This window comes from Mesocricetus auratus, unplaced genomic scaffold, assembly GCF_017639785.1.
Source record: "Mesocricetus auratus isolate SY011 unplaced genomic scaffold, BCM_Maur_2.0 Super-Scaffold_100007, whole genome shotgun sequence".
Taxonomy (NCBI): domain Eukaryota; kingdom Metazoa; phylum Chordata; class Mammalia; order Rodentia; family Cricetidae; genus Mesocricetus; species Mesocricetus auratus.
Genome location: NW_024429191.1, coordinates 20,708,754 through 20,730,452, shown reverse-complemented (window position 1 = coordinate 20,730,452; position 21,699 = coordinate 20,708,754).

Sequence of the window (21,699 nt, the reverse complement as noted above, 5' to 3'; positions counted from 1 at the left end):
TTTTCCATAGGAAATTCTGTATATTAATGAACACTGACATTTCTTCTGTTTGAATGCAGGCTTTCCTACTGACTGGTCTCTCTCGAGTTCAGCTCTGCGTGCCTGAGCCAGAGCTAGCATCTGACTTACAAGGAAGCACTCTGATCTTTCTTCCTTATATATTTTGTTTTTTTATAAGTTTCTGTTTTGAAATTATTTATTATGTTAAGGAAGTCTCTTTTTCTCCTTCATTTACTATTGCATTTTATTATTTATTTATTATTTTTATTGCATATTGACACAGCTTCAACAGATCTTAATTCTTTAATTGGTTATATGATAAATTATTCTTTTATATTACTTACTAATATTCTATTTTGAGATTAATAACAAATGAATTCCTATATGTTTGAATTTATAAGTCAAATCAACTAGAATTGAAAAGTCTGTAGGTACAAACATTATAAAAGCAGATTCTTTTTCTGTATCAGGGTAGTTATAAAGTAAATTGATGAAAAAGTTAGCAAGAAGTACCACATTTGTTTTCTTTAACTTTCTGTTTTGGTCAGTGCTAAATTTTGTTATATTTGTAACTAACTACTGAAATGAAACCATTATGTTTTAAAGATGATTTCAATTTTATTTTTAGTTATGTCTTTGAGTGGATTTGTGCATCAGTGCAGTGTCTACAGAGGCCGGAAGAGGATGTCAGATCCTCTGGAGCTGGAGTTAGAAGTGGTTGTCAACTGCTACAAGCGGGTTCTGGCAACTGAACTGAGGACGTCTGCCAGAGCAGCATTTCTTCTTAACTGTTGAGCACCTCCCCAACCCCTCTCCATGCTTTTTACCAGTGATGCTCAAAGCGTGCTCTGTGCTTCAACATCGTGTGTTCCCTGTTGAGATCAAGAGAACATAAATGCTGTCCTTAGAGGCTTTTATAGCACTTTGTTATGGTTGTGGCATATCACTGAGTGACACATCAGTGGGCTTTTCCTGTCAAACAGAAGAGTTCTGTTGGTGATGCCAAGCCAGCATGGCAAGTTACAGGTACTCAGCCATCATCATCAACCCTCAACAGGACAGAATCAAGCAAAAACGGGTTCATCCTCCACCACATGTCTTTTCAGAAACCCTCAATGCATGACAATTACAAACTGGTCAAGTGCAATTGCGCACTCCATGTATATACATACACACTTACAAGGAAGTTGTCAAGCTATTGCTCCATCCACAGACTGTACCTGCTATAGCACTGCACCAATACAGCTGTCTGAAACCTTGTTGAATTCTAGAGTCTTCCACCAGTCTCAAGATAAATTTTGTTTCTAGAGAGAATGCAGCTTTTTTTTCCTTTGGGGATTTTCTCATTCGAGAATATCAGAGGCACTGTGGACAGTTCATACCGCTGACAATCGCTTATGGACTCTGTGGCTTGCAGACAATGATCTATTTGACAGTTATTTTTTAAGCCACCATATTCAAGCTTAGGTAGGGCTTAAGCTACCCTTTCTCTCTAGAAATAATGCCTATTTTTAAAAATGCTTTCAGACTTTTCCATTTACTGGTGCAGTTCTGAATTGAAAAGTGAAAGCTTTGTGGCTATTTGAGTCTCCTCTTTATTCACAAGGAGCTGATTCTAAGTATTTTTATAATTGTGGCCAAACTTTGAACCTTCTTCTCACTCCTCTCCTTCCCTCCTTCTCACTTTTCCCTTTCGTTCTTCCTTCATTGCTTTCTGTTTTTCGTTTTTGATTTTAAGACAAGGTCTCATGTATCCCAGGCTGGCCTCGAACTCATGAAGTAGCCAATAATGGCTCTAAGCTCCCGATTGATCTTCTGCTTTTACTTTCCAAGTGATTGGATTACAAGAGTGCACCAATCAGGTCTCTCTTTTCCTTAGCTTTCCTTAGGGTCTCATGTGGCTCAAGTTGCCCTTAAATTTCTGATCCTCCCTCTTCTATCTCCTGAGTGCTAATGTTACAAGCATGCAAAACTGGTTTTTATTCTACGGCTTTAACTCAGGGTGCTGTGAATGCTAGGCAAGTCATCTCCCAACTGAGCTATACCTCCAAGTTTGCGTCTAATATTCTGTTTAACTTTATTCATTTAATGCCATAACTATTCTTCCACTGTGGGCACTGACAATAAAAGGCTACCTCATTCTGGGATGGCAGTTGAGTGTTAAGTTGAAGGAATAAACAATATCCGCCCTTATGCTTGTGAATACTTAGTTTTCCTGTCTGGTCTGAGCCTAACTATATAGACTAAACATGTTCTGAATGTTAATGCAGATAAAATGTTTTTACATTCATGCAAATTACACTATGCTAAAGGGACTAAAGGGAACCAGCTTGGCCCTGAAGGGAAAAAACCAAGGCAGCAATTTCAAAGGCACTTGAACAACAATACTAAAATAAAATTAATTAACTCCCCTTTAAATAAATTCTTTTAAGTTTTCATGGCAATTTGATCGTGTGTGAAAATTCTTGCATGTCTTCTACAGGAAACACACCCATTCACTGTGAACTTTGAAGTTAGGAGGAAAAGGAGAGAATTGTAAGGAGAAAAAGGGGTGCTGTTACCCCTGAGCAGAGCAGAAAATTACTGTAGTAGCATGATGTATACTAAAAGGCCCTTTGGAGCAAGCTGAAAGGTTTTATGCACTGGTTCTCAACCCGTGGACCTCAAATCCTTTGACAAACCTCTATCTCCAAAGATATTTATATTATGATTTAGAGAAATAGCAAGATTACAGTTATGAAGTAGCAACAAAAACTAATCTTATGGCTGAGGATCAGTACAACATGAGGAACTGTACTGAAGGATTGCAGCATTAGGAAGGTCGAGATCTACTGCTGTAATGTTAATTCCACTATAAATTTCCTTACAGAACACCAAAACTTAGTATGGATAAGAGGAAAATCGGTAGTTGTCTCCAGGTATATAGTAGATGTTTGTGGAATCTGTGTGACTGAGGGTGGTCATGTGCTAAACATAGAGACAGAGGAGGGGCTGAATTCTCATGTTCAATGCTGCTGGGAACATGGATGCCTAGGATTGACTGGACCATGAGAAGCCAGGAACATACTAGTAATCCTTGATAACCTATATGGAGAAAAATTTTAAATTAAATTCCATATATCCTTAGGGGTTGTTTTGGTTCTTCTGTTTGTGCATTTGTTTTCCTGACAGGGTCTTGCAATAGCCAGGGCTAATCTCAGCTTATAATGTACTCTACATAAGTCCCAAGCTCCTGAAAACTTCTAGCTTCCTGAGTTCTCAGATTTATAGGCATGAGACACTTTGCTTAGTGAAAATAGATATTATTACCTGGATAAATTATTTTAAAACATTTTATTTAATTATTTATGAGACAGACCTCAATTTGGTGCCCAGGATGGCATTTAAGTGTGATCTTTCTCCTTCATCCTCCCGAGTGACTGAGATGATAGGTGTCTGGTACCACATGAGGACTGGAGAAGTTAAGTCTTTTCTTAAAAATTTTGTGGTCTTGTTCCTGGGTGTCAGTATCCAGCACACACAGAAGCATAGATTTATATAGCTTTTGGATGAAGTTTACCAAGCTTATTTCAAATTGATTTGGACCCTTTAGACAGATAATGATATCCTGGAAGGCTAACTTATAACTTGGGAAATGATGAGATACAATGCAATGGACCAATCATCAAGAACTCAGAGGTTTGTTTTTTTTGTGGTTGTTTAATTGCTTTTGTATCTTTGGGCAAGAAAATTAGTCTGACAATGCTTTGCCAGGAAAAAAATTAGAATGACAATACTAACACTACTTGTTTTGCAAGCTTGTTACAAGGATGAAAGGAAACAAATGGAAGTGTATTATACCCTGCTATTTATGCCATGAGTAAGTCTCATATTCGCTGAAAGCTATAATGTTCTCAGAGTGTGGTTAAGAATCATTTGTGGTGCTTGCTAAGAAAGTCTATTTCCAGCAATCCAAAAACAGAGTACCACAAGTGTGAATATCTTTCCCACCCTACAACTCGTAGACATTCTAAATAAACTGTAGACACTGTCACTCTTAATGAAGGACTGAACTCATGAACAACAAAGTAATATTCCTGTGGTTGGAAGCTGCGGTAGGGAGCAGTAACCTAGAGAGGTAACGGAGGGCTGAGACCATCCTGCTTTGGGGGATCAACAGTGTCCTGAGTTTGAGGCTAGAAGGGGATGTGTAGTAGGGTTTAAAGGTGACCTTAGAGGGGAATGGAAGGGATGATCACCCTGATATCCATCTCCCATATAGCATTCTTTCTTATGCAGAATGGAAGAAACATGTGACATTGGATGAGGATCGGGATCTAGAGCTATCTTTGTGGTTTGAGTTCTGCAGGCCTGCCCTTTTGTGATGTCAAATTCTTTATGCCACCCTCAAACACAGAAGCCCTAGACCTGACTCTGAATACTTGGGTTGGTGGACTGAGGCATGGAAGGAAAAAGCCAAGATATATTGCCTTTAAGGGTTGTCATTTCCACCATTGTCTCTGGGTGCCAGTTATAACTGGTTTTTTTTTTTTTTTGGTTATTTTTTTTTTCGAGACAAGGTTTCTCTGTATTGGTCCTGGAACTCCCTCGTTAGACCAAGCTTGGTCTTGAACTCATAGAGATCCCCTGCCTCTGTCTCTCGAGTGCTGGTATTAAGGGCATGCGCCACCACCACCCGGCTCTGGTTCCAGTTCTTAAACCCACCTTTAACAAGCTCCAACAGAAATTTAATCCTCCAATCACTGTAGACATTGAAAGTGAAATCTATGGAAAGGAAGTATGTTCAAATGTTTGAAAAATCCCTGTCCTAACTTTATTCCAACAAATCAAAATAGTTGAGGGTGCAGCGTCGGGAATATGAATTTTTTTCCTCCCTCCCTCCCTCCCTCCCCCCTCCCTCCCTCTCTCCCCCCTCCCTCCCTCTCTCCATCCTTCCCTCCCTTCCTTTCTTCTTTTCTTCTTTCCTTCCTTTCCTTTCTTTCTATTTTTTTCTTTTTTGAGATAGTAACTCTGACTGTCTTGGAACTCACTATGCAGGCTGCTCTCAACACACAAAGATAAACCTTCCTCGGCCTCCTGAGTGCTGGGTGTGTACTACCCTATCTGGCCAGGGATCTTTAACACACTTCCGGGAGGAGTAAGATTCAGAGGTTGCTAGAGGACCAGTGGGAGATTCAGCTTTGCCATTTTCTCAAAGTTAGTTCAATATTTGGTCACTATTGATTTTATCTTCATATCAGTAGGTTAGACCCATTTATTAAAGAGATAACTGCGAATGAGGGCTTTGTTTTTCTTCCTGGTGACTATCTTCACTTCATATGTATTCTGATTTTAACTGAAAATGAAGGGGCTTGGGTTTGTGGTCTGTCCTGGATGGAAAAAGAAGCAAATCAGAACAATCCCTTCCTACCACCTTTAAAGAGCAATGCTTCATAACTACCATGGAGGAACTGGCATTCTCTTCTTTCTTCTGTCACCTGCATCCCAGGATCTCCGCAGCGTATGATTGGTGAACCCAGTGAGGTTGGAGAGTTCCCCTTATCTTGTTAATTCATGGAAGTCAGCATGGCAAATGCTGGCCATGGACAGAGATGGTGACCGTCTACTATCTATCTTCTTTTTTTATTGGAAACCTGTAGTCACTACTCCAGATGGTCTTTGACATTCAGAGAAGTGGCAGGGAAGAGACAAAGGTTAGATGAGGGTTGCAAGGGAACAGCCATTGAGAAGCTTTCAGCCTTGGTGTTCTGTCTTCCCTTTCTTTGGTGCCATTTTATGTATTGAACTTATCTTGAGAAGGGCTTGCTTTTGAAAAACCCATGTAGGAAAGAGTTGTTTTTCCTGTCGTTGAGCTGTTCAGCCATCTGTCCCAATTTCTTCCTGGTTTCCTGTTATTTTCATTCTGCCTTTTATAAAGATTAACATGCGGTGCAACCACATATTCTATTAAGCTTGTCTCCTCACTACTTTATCTCATTAACTGCTTGATCACTGTGAGTAAAAATAATCTTCCATTAAGTCACAACTTCAAACGTGCCTGAAACTTAGATCAAGTAAGCCTTCAACGGCGTAAAAAAAAAAAAAGAACTCTTTAAATCTGAGAGGTTCACTTCAAAGGCAAACCAGTGGTGTTCTCAGTCCAACCGACAGGTAAATAGTCATTTGTAACTAAAGATTTGCAAGTGTGGAAATATGGCTCATGCTGGAGTTTGTGGTTTTTCTTAATTCCTTCTCTAGTTAAAGCGATTCAGAGCTTGTCTCTGAGACTGGTTGGGTAACACAACATCCCGCAGAGAGGTGGGTTGCATCCCTAAGCAAACATCCAGCTTTTTGCTCTGTCCCACCATAGTCACTCTTTTATTTTCTGTGTCCATATACTTTCTTGAGCAATATACAAAGTATGCAAAAATAGTTAACAGTCGAGTTCTATGTGTTTAGACCCTTTGGATTACCCTTTGGCTACCCAGGTAACTCTCCTTCTCTGTGTCAGTGAGCTTTCCCTCACTATAACAAATAGCTGAGATACTCAGCTTATGAGAGAGAAAGCTATTATTATTTTGATTCATAGTTTTGGGAGACTTAGTGTCTGATCAGGCAGACCCATTGTTGGGACAGGGCAGGATATCATGCTGGGAGCCTGTGTCATAGTGGCATAGGAATACTGACACTTCTCATCTTGGGAAGTGAGGAAAAAGCAGGTTCTCGGTCCCACCACATTTGAGGCCATGCTATCAATGACTTGAAGACTTCCCATGAGTCCTTACCTCCTAAGTTTTCACCATTCTCCCACAGTGCCACACTAGTGAACAAGATTTGTGTCTATGGGGAACATTTAAGATCCAAGCTATAAGATTCTTCTTTCATGTCTCAGTTTAGAGCTCCTTGTGAAACTCTCATGACTTCTCTGTTTCCTATAATAGGCTTTCAGGGTTTAGTGGAATTCTTTCAGCCATGGGCCACCATTATGTCTTTTTAGGTCTGATTGTCCCACTAGGCCATGTATAGCATAATGGTAGGGTGCATTTGCATTGTGTAGCATGATGCCTGATACACAGGTCTTTCTGAACTTTAGATGACTATATTTTCAGGACTGTAAAATAGTCCACTGCAGTACTATAAACTACTGCTTGGTCATTGTTATGGTTTGAGTGTCCACTGTAAGCTCCTGTGTTTTAATACTTGGCCCCTGTTGGTATGTTATTTTGGGAGGTTACAGAAACTTAAGGAGGTAGGGCCTGGAAGGAGGAAGATATTGTTAGGATTTGCTTCTTGTTGGTTTGCAGTTTGGCCCTGCTTCTTGCCTGAGCTCTGTGCTTTCTGTTCTGCTAAGATGCGAATTAGCCACACAACAAACTCCTACCACCATAGACCAAGTATTCAGCTGCCAATCTTTGCCATCATGATACTGCAAACCCTCTGAACTGTGAGACTAAACAAATCTTTCCATTCTTAAATTGCTTCTGTTAGGTGCTGTGTCTTAATGACAAGAAAAGTAACTAATGCAGGCAGCTATTGCTTAACTTTACAGTTGTTTGTTGGCTATTCAAGTGGGCTAATGAGCACCTTGAAGTGAAATATCTCCCCCACAACTTTTGCTTCTTTAGGGAAGTTCTGTATACAGAAATCTTTTAGATACTCCCTGGATTTCACAAAGGTACCAATTATTGTTGAGTTTGTAGCAACCGATGAAGGTGACAATTTCCCCATGTCACTAGTGAAGGTGTCACATTTTGTTTTTTTCATCAGTTTCTATGTTTTTTTTTCTTCCTGTAAATTACTGTTACTGGTACTTTCCATCCTTTTTTTACTTGAACACACATATTTCAGTGTTTGTAACAATTCTGTAAATTAAGGGTTTTGATCTGTCATCTCATATAAATATAAATGTACATATTTCTAGGTTGTAGACTTACATTTTAAAAATCAATTGATGTATTGTGTGTTTTCACAAATAAAAATTCCCCTTGCAACCAAGATAGGTGAGACTAGGAGTCAAGGAGGGCTCTGGGAAGGAGAAACTCAGGAAGTCAAGATGTAACGCCATGGGGTAGGAAGCCCGGAAACCTCTCCGGTAAGAGAAATACTTAGATTAACAATTATGGGACAAATACTTAAGTCAGAGCTATCCAGTAAGAAACAAGGAAGTCCAACAGCTTCATAATTAAAAAAAAATAAATCGCTTCTGTAGGTAGCCTGCTATCTCTGTCTTCACTGCACCTTTGGAAGTTGCTCGCCTGTGCTTCCTGCCTACTCTAGTATTGTAATCCTCCTTCTCAGGTCTCTGATGAGGTTGAAGACTAGTCTGTCCCAATTACTGTTCTGTCTACCTAGATAGAAATATTAGGTACAAGACTTAAACTTTCCCGCTTAGAAGAACTTCTGCTCAGGCTGAGTGCTGTGCTCTGTGCCTCCGCACTTGGCGACCAGATTAGAAAGTGAGTGCAAGGGTATCTGTGTTTATTACTTGTTAATATCTAAATGTTATAGTTTCCTGTGGTTAATGTTTAAGCTGTACACTTTTAAAATTAAAATTTTTATAGACTTTTATTATTAGAAAACAAAAAAATTCCCCTTGCTGTTCTTTGTTATTTATTTATTTATTTATTTATTCATTTATTTATTTATTGGTTTTTCCAGGTAGGACTCCTTTGTGTACCCCTGGCTCTCCTGGAACTTGATGTATAAACCAGGCTAGCCTTGAACTCAGAGATCTGCCTGCTTGTGTCTTCAGAGTGCTGGAATTAAAGGCATGTACCACCACTGCCCATCTATCTTTTATATTCATAGTTTCCTATACTAGGATGATAGAAATAATAGCTCAGAAAAAACAAGAAGAGTATATGCATATACAGAGAGTAAAACAATTAGATTAATCTATAATGTATATTCATGAATTATCAGTTTCATAGAGGGATGAAAGCTACTTTCAAATAACACCTTACTTAAAAATATATTTCAAATCAAACTTAAAAGATATAAAAGAATTAGAAGACAACATTAAGTACATACATGTGTATGAATCATTGTATATAGTTACAAGCTGACCACTCTGCACTGGACAACCAATGTTATGTATGTAACAATAAAAATCAAAGATAGATGCTATCAACTTGAGAGACTGGGAGACATGAAAAGGCTTTGAAGGAGGGTGGCTGGAAGAGACTGGAGGGAGGAAAGAGGGGAAAAAGTGATATAATTCTGCTTCAATCAAAAGTATATTGAAATGAATATAAGTATAAGAATTACTATGGCTGAAAAAAGCCTTACTGTTTACAGTTTTGGATAGATATTTTTATCAGAACTTTCCTAAGTGGTTTGGCGTTAAGTGGGAGATTTAAATTTTTGGTCTCTGAACTTTATCTTTTTTCTAAATGTCATAACAACTCTTATGTGATTTAAAAGGCAATAATTAGCATGGTGAAGAGCTAAGAACTGGCTTGGGCTTAGAAGTGCAGTGTCCAGACTTGGTTTCATTTCATCCTATAATTATCTTGGGATATACTGTCCTTACCTACAAAGTGGATGGCAGAATCCTTGCACTATCTACTTCACAGAGATCTTTTGAAGAATAAATCAAGCAGTGCCAAACATAATGTGTTTTCAAAGACTGCCATTGTTTTAGTTTGCTTTCTCCTTGCTTTTATAAACATCACAACCAAAAAGCAACTTGGAAGAGGAAAGGGCTTATTTGACTTACATTTACAGATCACAATCTACCAATGTGGAAAGTCAAGCAGGAACTGAAGCAGAGACCATGGAGGATCCTGCTTTCTGTCTAACTCATGCTCAGATAGTTTTCTTACATATAGCCCAGACTCACTAAAATGTACCAGTGCAGCTGTTTACACAACCATCAGCCCAGGGTCCTTTATATCATTCAGCCCCTTCTATTTCTCTTTCAGAACTGTTTTTCAAAGAACATCAGTATTTCTGGTTTTACTCTGAAAAGGATAGCACATAGCTTTTCTTAATAGATTCTATATTGTGATCTTTAAGGGCCTTGACTCTGGGGTTCTAATGAGTTTAATTTGAACCAAGGTTCTGTCACTCATATCATTGTGATCTTGGGAAAATTATTTAAATTCCTTTGTGTTTCAGTTTTTCCATCTTTGGAGAGGAAAGAAATACAAACAACTATACCAATAATCAGAGATCTTTGTTTATGTCAGCAACTTTTGCTGAAGCAATAGAGAGTGTAGTAGCTAATTCTTTTCAGTATCCATGTCTGCACAGACACCTCTGTATGTGTATAACTTAATGGTGCTCCTAAGAGGGCTTAGGATGGGGACTATCCAGAGACTCTCCTGATCTGTTCCCATCCTTTGACGTGCTGCTTTTAGAATCAATCATTTATTGTAAACAGGGATTGTTTTTATGTTGGGGGTAATAGTATTTTATTGTCACCAGATTCTCTACAATTAAGTACTTCATCCGCTTAAAGAAATCGTGATGTAGGGTTGAAGAGGTGGCTTAGTGGTGTAGGTGCTTACTGATCCAGAAGTCTTATCAGTCATGTTGTGCAGCTTACAACCATCTATAACTGTAACTGTAGCTTCGGGTGATCTGACAACTTTTTATGCCTTCTGTGGGCACCAGAATAACACACACATACATATGAGGGCACACATGCACACACACACACACACACACACACACACAAAATCATAGTGCTTTACCTAATACTAAAGGCCCTGGGTTTGATTCTGAGCAATGAAAAAAATTAAAGATTATAATGAAACGATGTAATTGATTGTACCTGGGCCACATCATTGCTCTAGATCTGTAGTGCCATGAGTAGTATGGGTTATTTAAGCCTTATCATGATGCCCGTTCCTGACCACTTGGCACTAGGACTGTCATGGGACTGAAGAATGGAGGCAGTGGCTTTGCAGAGGAATGGGTAGTATATGCTGTATTCACAGTTAGAAGCAGCTGGAGTAGAACTTCTTTGTGCCAGTGCCCGAAATATTGTTAAGTATTAAAATTTTTAGGAAGAAAAGGGGAAAAAGCTAGGTTGTGTTACTTAAAGGATAATATTTGTTCCTAGGCATCTCACAGGGTCGCGTTCAGAACTGCAGTAGTTAAACAGCCTTTGAAGGAGTTTATTGTAAACATGAAGGAAAGACCTCCAGCAGGCCACACCATAAGAGGATTAGGGGAGAGGAAGGAAGCCCCTTTCTTCTCACCTGGAACTATTCATGATAAATGCTCACTTCAGTGGCAGCTGCAGGAGCACCATCTTGAGTCCCTGACCTCTCTTCCAGTCAGAGGATCCATCTTGAATATGATTTAAGTGACATAAGACAGAGACTCCTTTCTGGTTCTTCCCATTGGTGATTCTGATATTCTCAGACTTTTATTCTTTGTTCCTGCTAGGGCTTAGGCTTGCTTCAGTTCGGTCTTTTTCTTTCATGTTGTATTTAGTTACAGAGATGGAGCTCAGTATTAACATGTAGGAAATGGAGTTTAGTTTAGTTTTTCAGTGTGTGTTATATTGTTGAGACTGAAAAAGGGCCTTAACCTTTTGACTAGAATCATGGGAATACTTTTATATATATATAAAAGTGCATATATATATATATATATGCATCATCAGCTTAGAGTTGAGCCTTCCAACTGACATCCATCATCAAAGCAAGCAGGCAAACCTATTGCAATATAACCAATTACTTCTCTTTAAAGACAGGCATCCAGAGACATAACAAATCATATGCAACAGGATATATTTTTGGGGTAATTTTACTTAATTATAAACAACATCTTGATGTACTTGCCTCTAGAGGCTCTGTGAGGAAGAGAGCAAGTGAATAAACAGTTGCCGCATTTCATGATGTGATTTTAATTTCCCCACCTTGGCTGCTTAAGGATGACAGCCTAATCCGACATCATTGAAAATAAGAAATATATCTGTATTTCCTCGACCACCGAGAGTTCAAATTAGATGGTAAGTTCAGATTAGAGCTAATGGGACCTTAACTGAGCTGGAGCATCGGAGATGCCTAAAGACACAGAAGATTTAATCAGGGTGGCGGGGACAGTCTGTTTAAGAAAGCCTCTGCCCCAACAATGGTAACTGAGTGTAGGTCAAAGTGGGACAGGATGAGAGACAGAAATAAGGACAATTTCAGACTTAAAAAACAATGATACCTTCCAACATCTCCATCACTTAGGTTTCAAAAGAAGAAAACAATCCTGCATACTGCTTAAGATATCTTCTGGCTTTGCTCTTGAGACAGGTGGACTGACAGAGCCACTCACCAAAGGGGAAACAACATCTACAACCATTGAATATTGAATATGCTTGTTTGCTGTGCCGTTTTCTCTTCGCAGCTGGCTTTTCTCCCCCTTCTTCTGTCATTTGGCTGCTTTAGTTATAGATGTGACTTTTATTTTCTCTTTTCTAAATGGGGAAGTTTGGGGTCAGTTCTGCCAGCAACCCAGTACAGTGAATAACCAAGCCTGCATAATGCAGTGGTACCCTGAGCCCCCAACTCATTTTTGTGGTTGGTACATCTCTGAGGCTGAAGTGCATGCACATAACACTCTTCTGATGCTATTCAGGGAAGACAGATGTGGGCATAGAATCTGTTGCTATTGGAGACTTTTCTGCTCAGGCAGAACGATGCACTGTAGCTGAAACTTGAATTTTAGTATGAAAGATGATTGTTACTGCTCTAGTGCCACTGATTAAGGTCAGCCTCAGACATTGCTTGGGAACAATTAGGATTGCTTTCAAAGTCTATTTTTTCCCCTGACTTGAAAGTGGGGTTTACCAGGAATAAATGTAGTATATTTAGTACTGACTCTATCAGTTATCTAGTACCACGCACACTGTCGTGAAATAACCACCATTTATTAGCTGTACTTTTGCTATTGGGCACAGCTCAGCTGGGGTAGCTCATCTCTGTGGATGTAGGCTGCACTCCCTGATATATATATATAGTGTGGTCAGCAGTCTGGTTGTTAGCATCTTAGCAACTGGCTGCATCTCTAGGCCAGTGAGGCTTGGATCTCTTCCCATTGCTCCTAAATAAGATAATCTGGACTTCTTGTAGGCATAATTTCCCAACTCTACCATAATGTCCAACCCTCTTAAGAAACATTTCACCCCCTTACCCAGGTCATTTCTAGGGGTTATGCGATAAATGTCTTCAGCTAAGACCCTTCTCTTGAAATGATGCTGCTCTGCCAGCTGCCGCTGCCTTTGCCTGCCACCCAATGCACTCCCGCACAGCAGCACTGCCATTGCAGACTTCTCTAATTGCATCCTTGCTTTGGACCAGTACTCTGGACCTTCATGACTCTCAAGCAGTGTTTCCTTCTACAAAGAGGTGGGAGCAATGCTAATTTCCCTTTAGGGGGAGACATTAGATGTGCCCAAGGCAGAGTTGCTTGTGTCCTCATGGTTGTCTCTCCTCTCTACCATCTATTGTTCTTCATGTACTTATGAAAGGCTTGACTGAGAATAGAATGGATTTGACTAAAAGTTATGGATGAATATATTCTAATAATACTCATTTGATGGAACCTCTCAAGCTCTCTTTCCTCTGTATTTATGGTGAATTATTTTTATTTATTTCTTTTTATTATTATTGCTATTATTATTAGGGGTTTTTTTTGAGACAGGCTTTCTCTGTGTAATGTAAGAGCCTGTCCTGGAACTCACTCTGTAGACCAGGCTGGCCTTGAACTCACAGAGATCCGCTTGCCTCTGCTGGGATCAAAGGTGTGAGCCACCAATGCCCAGCCATTTATGGTGAATTCTCCCCAAACTCCTAAAATGTCTCTCAAAGGTTCTTGCATTGAAAGCTTATGGGTTTTTGGATAGTGATTGTATTTCAAGGACTCTAACCTAACGATCAGATTAATTCCTCAACAATTAACTATACGATGGTGCGATTAGATGGTGTTAAAAGGTAGGAGAAGGGGCAGGCTCTGCTGGAAGAAGAAGGTGACTGGGGTTGTGCCCTGGTCCTGTCTTTTCTCCTCCTTCTGCCTCCTGTTTACCATAAGGTAAGCAGCCTTGTTCCATCACAACCTCTCTGCCACAAGGGACCCAAACATCTGACCTGGCAGCAAAACAGATCCTTCTCGTCCTTAGCTGTTTCTTCAGCTGTTCTGTCCCAGTGATGAAGAGTCTAATGCAGTTAGATGAGGCCCAGAATTGGTTTAACTGTCCCATGAAGGCTTTGTTTTATTCCTCATGCCTCTCTTGGACCAGTACCACAGCTGAAGTGAAGTTCCGCTTTAAAAGCAAAGAGACTAAGTAAAAGGAAGGCTACTGGGTTGGCCTAATGAAGGCAGTGGCTGCGCCGAGTGAAAGCCCAGGCTCTGTTTAGTCCATTCCTCGGTTGGCTAATCCTGCTCATCCTAAGAAATCAAAGATATCCTGTGGGGGTAGCAGCAAGTTACTCCATATGGCGTTCTGCTCTTTCTCACCCTTCTAATTTGGCTCATTGTTCAATCTTAATTTGCAATTGTCACAGCTGTGATTATTCCTCACATTCCAGCAACTCCAAAAACCCTTGAATCTGAACCCTTGGCGGCTTTAATTTTATTTTTGTTGAGAAAGGTTATATTGTCACAATGGTTAAAGCTAGCACTTCAATAAGGGAAAACATTTTTTTAAAACTGTAATTCTAATTTAGTATTAAGCCTCAGAACGGGCCGAAACGGTGAAACCTCAAGAGCAGGGGAGTTGACAACTCAGCCATAATCAAGCTAACTGAATTGGACGGAGCAATGTGAGACATAATTAGCAATTCCGTTCAGCGAGCTGTCTCCTGAAAAACTTAAAATACCTTCCCTGCCTCATGCATATTCAGTGGCTCATTTGCTATTGTTTTTATCCAACAGGTTGAAATTCAAAAGGGAGAAATTCTGAGTTGTCTGCCTCACTTTCATCCTCCACACTCTCCTTTTCTTTGCAGCAGCCCCTTCTTCCCACGGCCAGTCCCGTTTCAATACCACGGGTCACTCCCATGCCAACTGCACATTGACAAATACAAAATACCCTGAGCACATTTTTTTCCTCCCTTCTGTTTGCACCTCTGTCACCCCTTCCTCTCAATTAGATACACCGAGCAGGTAGGTTTGCCCTGGGGAATTATGATCGCTTGATTGTTGTGGTCAGGCTTCTGAAGGCTGGGAGCTGGAGTGGCGAATTCTATCTTCCACATGGTTGCTGGGTCATGAGGAGGTTCACTCTGAACCGGAGATTGATTGATGATCCCGGGCTCTCCCTCCTGATCTCTGTCTACCCTGGTGGCTTAGGCTTTCACTCTCTTTGATGGTCCAGGCCACGGGGCTGCTGTCTGTGGATGTGCAGTGAGACCTCAGAGGTAATGAATGGAAGAGGAGGGGGAGAAAGCAAGTACTTCCCCATGTGTTCATTGTGTCATCATCTTAGCTGAGCCTCAGAGTGCTGTACTTACTAGCCAGTTTGAGTTGCTATAACAAACTGCTGTGGATTGGGTGCCTTAAATGACAGAGATGTAGTTCCCATAGCTGTGGAGGCTTGCAAGTCCAAGATCTAGACGTTGACTGATCCAGTGTCTCTGGAGGATGTGCTTCCCACTGTATCCTCAAGTGAAGGATGAGAGGGGTAGGGAGGAAGTGATCTCTCTCTGTGTCTCTATCTCCGTCTCTCTCTTCCTGTCCCTGCCTCTCTCTCTATGTCTCTCTGTCACTGCCCATGTCTCTCTGTCTGTCTATCTCTCTTTGTTTTTGTCTCTGTCTGTCAGTCTGTCTATCTCTGTCTCTCTGTTTCTCTAGTTCCCTCTAGTTCCAGGGATTAAACTCAGGGTCTCATAAGTGCTAGGCATGTGTTTTCTACCACTAAGCCACACCCCTAACCTCCATATCTGTCCTAGGAAGGATCCAAGTCCCATTTGTGAAGGTTCTGAAGTCATGGTCTAATTACTTTATGCCTTTGGCCATATCTCTTAATATGTTATATTGATGGTTATGGTTTCTATGTGTGAATCCAGGGAAAGGAGTCACAAGCATTGGGTTCCCAGCACTGACTTAGTTCCCTTATCTCTTCCTAGTGCTTCATCAAATAAGATCACAACCCTGTGTCTGGATACAGGGATTTTACATGTTTGGACAAGACAATGTATAGGGAAAGTCTAGGTGAAGGTACGACACCTTGTTAGTGTGCAATAATCATGCCTTTTAAAAATGCTTCCTTTGTCTCACCCTAATCTTCCTCTTCATTTTGTTTGTCATGTGACTTCAGGAAGTATGACGTGACCTAAAATATTAAGAAAAAAACACATTACTTTCAACCTCTTTTTTAGTAAATTTTCTTTTTAAAAGAAGCATTCTAGCAATTAATAAATGCTGAGTTAAGTTTTATCATCTCTCTTCTTCGACTTATTAGCTGGTAGGAGTGACTGTCCAAAGGCATAAAGCTCGGTTAAAAGAGAAATTTCTTATTTTTCTAATTCTAAATTCCAGGGAGCATCATTGTATTTCTTCATTCAAAATAACCTTCCTTAGATTCTTAGCTTTTCCATTTGGGGAACATTACAATTAAAACAAAACAAAACAACAACAACAAAAAAAACAAAGCAAAAACACATGTTAAAATTTTAGTTTGCCAACTTGAGTGCTGAAGGATTCATTTTCACATGTTATTTACAAGTGGTACAAGAATCAAGTTAAGGTATACTCAAGCATGTCAATATTTTAGAGGGGTCCCGGGGCATATATGACGAAATGAAATGATCCAGGAGGATAATTTTGATAGGGGTTTGAATGAAACAAAAGGGAGATGAAGGTTGTCACTGGTATCTGTCAGAGGAGAGGACTTGACTCTGTTCTAGGTTCACTTTTCCAGGGAAAGCTGACGTCTAGGATGAGATGTAGGTGGGGGGACTGGAGTAACTGGGAGCAGTCATCTTCTGCTTCCTGAGAGTAGATCTTATTGGAGGCATCCCTAGTGCCTCCCTGATTGTGGCTCTACCCTATCTCTACTTGCTTCCAGAGCAAAGAGCTTATGTATTTCAAAGGAGTGTGAAATACTTGCATGGAAGCCTCACCTCCCATGCTTATTTTAAGTGGCCTTGCACAGAACCTAGACTCACCCTACCCAAGCCATAAGCCAGAAATCAGGTCCTGGATGTTGGACACGAAATGTCAGGAGAGAATTCAGCAACTTATTTCCTCCTGTGGTGTTCCTCAGTTTCTCAACTTCTTGAGATACATGTGGGTCAGGACTTGGAACTTCTGTTCACACCAGGAGAAAGGGATTTTCAGCAAGGGTGAAGAAGAGAAGCCTTCAAGTGTGAACACTGAACTCTAATAATGGAAGGGGTGAAAAGCTGGGTGAACAAGACAGGATGACTTGGAAGTTGCTCACTTTTCATGTATAAAATTGGGACTCTGAACATGATCCAAAGCAGAATGTATTTTACAAAGGTGGGTAGAGGGCAGGGGTGTTTTGGAAATCATGTCCACTTTGACTGGACAACGTTGGTCAGGTCTTTACAACATCTTCCTCAGGTGTCTTCCAGGCAGACATTTGATATACAACCTTACTAGAGAATGGAAGGAGCCACAATCGCAAAGAAGGGCTCCAAAATAGTGTATAGCCATTTGAGGCTGGATAAGGGAGAGGTTGGCATGCTGTTAACAGTGGAAAGTACCAGCCTTTGCCTGCTTAAGTGAAAGTTCACAGTGTTTTGAAAGGAATTAATCTGATGTTTCTACTTTAACCACACAGATGCTTAAACCCTGAGAAGTCTCAGCAAAAAGTATATTTTGTTGACAGGTTATTGTACGGTTATAACCTTCCACAAAAATCTTGTCTAAATCCTCAAGAATGGTGAAAATGAATGATACTGTATCAAAGTTGCAACAGCGTTTGCTGCATGGCCTTCCAGTTCTTTTGCTTCTTTTCTCACACTTTTTTTTTTAAAGCAGCGAGAGTCTATTGAGAAATCTTATTAAAAATCACAAACTGAACAGCACACTTTTTTTTGAACCAGAAACAGATTTTAAATGACAAAAAAACCTCCTTTAATCTTTTTGTAACATCTTGACAGTTGTGCCAGAAGATGTCTGCTTCTGCCTTCAAAATATAATTGCTTTTGGTCTGAAATAATTCATTTCCCCACTCTTTTTCCTCTTCTAGAAAACCTTGCCCTTTCAGTTGGATATTTTTCTTAATTTTATGGCTCCTTTTTTTGGAGGGCGATGGGAAGGGTTGTGGAAACCAGGAGGGTAAGAAGACCAGGATGAATGTCACAGCAAGCACACTTTGTACAGGAGTAACGTAGACCATCTATGAGGCGAGGAGTGAATAGTGAGTATGTTTTGTAATGAAAATGAGGCTGACACCACAGTTCTAAGATATCTAAAATCTGCAAAAGTAGTGGACCTTTGAGAGCTACTAGAATTTTTTTTCTGTTTGTTTAGCTGTCAGTAACTCAATCAGTTTAAAACTATTTTAACAATTGAGGGCTAAAAGATCCCAAATCTTGTGTTTTCTCTAAAGCATCACTTTATACATATAAGAATGAGCATCAGATTGCCATAAAGTCTGCACCCATGCACTTTCCGTGATGAAATACTTTGATCAATAGCACACATCTTTTAGTAATAAAAGTAGGGGACGTTGATGAGACAGTGATTGTCCATGGTGGGTCTTGGGGCTTAGGCATCAATGGTAGCCCATTCCTCTAAAATGGTATGGTGCCATTCTTTTAATATGTAAGTGTATGCCTTTATTCACAAAGCAAGTAAAGGAAAGACAGGAAAGAGAAAAGGAATATGAAAGAATGGGTTGTTATGTATTAATAAATACCTAACTGTTCTGAACTTCTTACAAAGCCATGTTCTTATGTTTCATATGTGGCCGTAAGCTCCGTGAGGGAAAGTAAGTCTATTTGCCCTCTTTTCTTAACTTTTATTTTTATGTGTATGAGTGTTCTGACTGCACGTATGGCTGTGTACCATATCCGTATAGTGTCTTTGAAGGCCAGAAGTAAGGGTCAAATGCCCTGGACCTGGAATTGCAGAGATGCCATGTGACTGCTGGGAAAAATACCTGGGTCCTTTGGAAAAGCCATCACTGAGCTATCTCTCCATCCCCTCTATTAATTCTTTTATGATTCAAGTTTTTGAATGTATTGTGTGTGTGTGTGTGTGTGTGTGTGTTTTGCAGCCATCATCACTAGAGGCCCAGTGAGAACCACACCAATGCACATGGCCACAGCAGACAGAATAATCACCTCTGTGCTTGTCACTTTCATCCAGATTTGACCAGAGAACATTTTCTGTGCTTTTATAACTGCTTGGAACAAGAAATAATGCAAATGCAGAAAGACAAACTTGACTGGGAACCATGTTGCTTCTATTGCAGACATGAGAATTTAGTTACTGAGAGGCAGAAATGATTTACGTCCTTGTAAGGAGGACCCTGAGGTACATTTGAAAAAGCAAGAACCATATTTTCACCCCTAGGGAAAAGGTAGTAGCCCACACTGAGGACTTTGTTTGAGACTAATATCATGTTTGATGCTCCCTCAGTATGAAGCTGGACCTAAGTTCTAATCCCCAGGAGCACTGGGTACTGACACTGACATTCTGGCAAGGATTGATAGAATTTAAAATGAATTCCTGTGGGATGTTATTTTAAGTTGGCAAAGATGTGTTACATTTGTTCATGCTACAGAATATTACTTTAACTGTGTAGAGGTGTGTTACTTTTGTTTATGTTGCATTTGTTTAATTATGAAAAGATGTATTGCATTTGTTTCATCTCACCTGCCTAAGGCACCTGATTGGTCTAATAAAGAGCTGAATGGTCAATAACTGGGCAGGAGAGAGATAGGCAGGGGTAGCATGCAGAGAGAATAAATAGGAGGAATCTGGGTTCAAGGGAAAAAGGGCAAGAATGAGAGAAGGAGAGAACGAGGGACAGGCCCTGGGCAAGAAGCCAGTTAGGTGCCAGCCAGTCAGACATAGAGAAACAGTGAAAGTAAGATATACAGAAGAAAGGTAATAATCCCAGAGACAAAAGGTAGATAAAGAGAAACAGGTTAATTTAGAAGAGCTAGCCAGAAAAGAGCTGTGCTAGGCCAAGCATTCAAAACTAATAAAAGTCTCTGTGTCATGTTTTGAGATCTGATTGGTGACCTCCCCCCACAAAAAAAACCTGGTGCAGTGAATTCCACAGTTTATGCTATGTGTTGTTATAGCCTCTTAAGAGGTCTTCAGTTTGATGTGAACAAAGATTTAATCTTGCTAGCTACACCCAAGCCCCAGAAGAAGCAGATTATTTTCCTTAGGTTTTCATTCCTCCAGTCACATGTCATGACAGATATCCCAACCGCTGATCCATTCCTCAATGGGGCTTTCTTTCATTTCTCTATATCATTCCAAGATCTGAGCAGTGCTTAGTTTCTCTTGTTATTCAATGCTGTAGGTTCTCCCTGGAGGCGGAGTCTATCTAGTCTTCATGGTTATGGTTCTAGCCAGTAACCACTTTGCCGTTTCTAATTCCACTCTTCCTCCTTAGGAATATTCCTTGAATTTTCTGCAGTATTTGGAGATTCAAGTAGTTTCATACAAAACTAACCTTTTAAAAAATATTATTAGGTTTGGTATTTCTGAAAGGTCGGTTTCCTCTTAAGACTAGATACCATCTTATTTTAGTCTCACACTAGATAGCTTTGCAAGATTGGAAGTAACATCCTTTACGGATAAGGTCACAATGATTTGAGAGTCGATAATGTACTTAAGGTATGTATGTAACTAGGGACCTGGAGAGTTACAAACTGAACACTTGTCTGTCTGGGTCTAAATGTATCTATGCTCTTTCTATAAGTGTTTCCTTAAATTCTGATATTTACTGAATTCAATAATCAAGCACCTTATCAAGACAAGTTATTGAGGAATTCTAAATTGGCGTTTGCAAAGGAATTGAAGGCTGGGCTGGGCATAGTGACACATACTTGTAAACCCAGCACCTGGGATGCTGAAGCAGAAAGTTTGTGAGTTTGCTGGGTGTGGTGGTGTACACCTTTAATCCCAAAACTGAGGAGGCAAAGGCGGGTGGATCTCCATATATTTAAGTCTGGTTTAGATAGTAAGACCCTGCCCCAAAAATCTAAAAGGAAAGAAAAATATTATGAGTTGGAGGTTGGTACAGCCTACATAAGGATACAAACACACACACACTCACACACACACACACACACACACTGGGAATGAAAGAGCTGAAGACTCTTAGCTTCCTAAAATGCTGTGATGAGTTAATCTGTGGTCCTGTCAACAGTGAATGAGAAATGACGTTGGGGTTGATTGCTAATGTCTGTCACGGGAGCATGATGTTGTAATTTTGCCAATTATTCATGGTAGTTATGACTCACAGAGGTACTTAATAACAGGGACAAGATGATATGATATTTATGAGTCATGTCCTGATTAAAGCCCTGAATCAGTAGCATATTTAGCAGTGTTGTCTTGAAGAACTTACCCTACCTGTTTTATGTTTTATTCTTCCAATGGGGATAATAGCAGATATTTCGTGGTTTTGTGAAATTTTAATGAGACAATATATTTATAGCTCAGCATTTATCTTTTAATATTTATTTATTTATAATTTTGAGTCAGGGTCTTTCTAGGTAGCCTCGGCTGTTCTTGAATTTGCTATGTAGACCAAGTTGGCCTCAGACTTACAGAGAACTA